Source organism: Penaeus monodon, chromosome 16 (assembly GCF_015228065.2).
Source record: "Penaeus monodon isolate SGIC_2016 chromosome 16, NSTDA_Pmon_1, whole genome shotgun sequence".
Classification (NCBI taxonomy): domain Eukaryota; kingdom Metazoa; phylum Arthropoda; class Malacostraca; order Decapoda; family Penaeidae; genus Penaeus; species Penaeus monodon.
The window spans coordinates 27,142,780-27,144,252 of NC_051401.1; positions in this window are offsets into that span (position 1 = coordinate 27,142,780).

Consider the following 1,473-nt stretch of genomic DNA (forward strand, 5'->3'; position numbering starts at 1 on the left):
TCAATAGTGACTACGATCAAACACTGGAGACTGCCTTAGATATTCATGTAAATAGTCCAGACAGATTTCTTTTCCTCAGCTCACAACCCGTCCCATCTCCATCAAGGATATAACAAGCATTGACTTTCCCCTTCTCTTCCGACTTCCGTCCTCAGATTTCTGAACGCGGTCGGGAAATTGGGATTCACCGCATTTCTGTTTGATATTTGTTGTTCAATCCACATCCCGGCCTGACGTGTTATATATCGGTTAAACCCTCTTTGAGTGATGCCCCGTGTACATAAATGTATGCTACTCTACGTTAAACACAACCATATTTTGGGTGTGTGTGGTGGTGTGTGTGTGTGTTGGTTGTGGGTGGTGTGTGTGTGTGTGTGTGTGTGGGGTGTAAATTTTGGGGTATGCTGTGTGTTTTGGGTAATATCTGTATAGTTAACCTAAGTGCTAGAGTAGGCCTAAAAGTTAAATTTTATCTGGGGCTTGAATTTGGAATCCCGTCTGGGAAATTGGATGATTTCCCTGTCATAATTTTCTTGTAGGCCCTACACAACACTGGGTTACATGAAGCATCAGATGGTTTGCAGTTATTCCCATTTTGCAATTCCCTGACAGTTCCCATTGGATTAGGGTACCAGTTCCTTAAACTATTTTTTTTCATAAGTGTTTTGGCAGCACCTTGGGGCAAGGGTTTTTCTTTTTCAACTTTAGGCTGTCCCTTTCCAATCTTGGAGAGTCCCTTTTTAGGGTTGTTTACCCGTGGGAAATGTTTTCCACGGCCTCCTTTTGACAGGCCCCAGGGTTTCTTTGCCGCAAAGAACAGACCTGAGCCTTTGCTTCAGGGCATTCTGCTAGCACAAGGCCCTTGGATGTGGTGGCAGCTGGGGTTGTCACCGTTGAGACCCTGAGCCCTTTCTGACGACTCCAAAGCCCCACCTTGAAATGGTCTTTTTTAAAAGACTAAGGTTTCCTTTGCCTGGGGGAAAGGGCAAACCCAAGCCTTTGCTTCAGGGCATTCTGCCCGGCAGCAAGGCCCCTGTGGTATGGTGGACTGTCACCATTGGCCTCTGGAGCCTCACCTGTGGGTCCAAAGCCTTTCTTTGGGGGGGAGGATCTCCTCAAAAGACCTCTCCTCCTACTCCATTTCTGGTGGAATTCCCAAGGCGTTTCAGAATTGGGGACTGAGTTTAAAAAAAGTGGGAGAGTGTGTGGTGTAAGAAGCAATGGGGGGCAAGGTTGGTGGGAAGAGGATGAGCCCGAAAAGAAGAAAGGGTTTTCCTGGCTTGCAAACCACCGGGCATGTCTCTTTGCCTCTGGAAAACTAAATTTCTCCTTCTCCTTTTATTATACTTTTTTCTCAAACTTGTACCTTTTTAAAGCTTTGAAGAACTTCATGATCTTCTTTGCAGTGGTAACAGCATTTTGGGGACCCTTTGGGAAAAAAAAGGTTTTTTTGGGGGGGCCCATCCCCCCCTT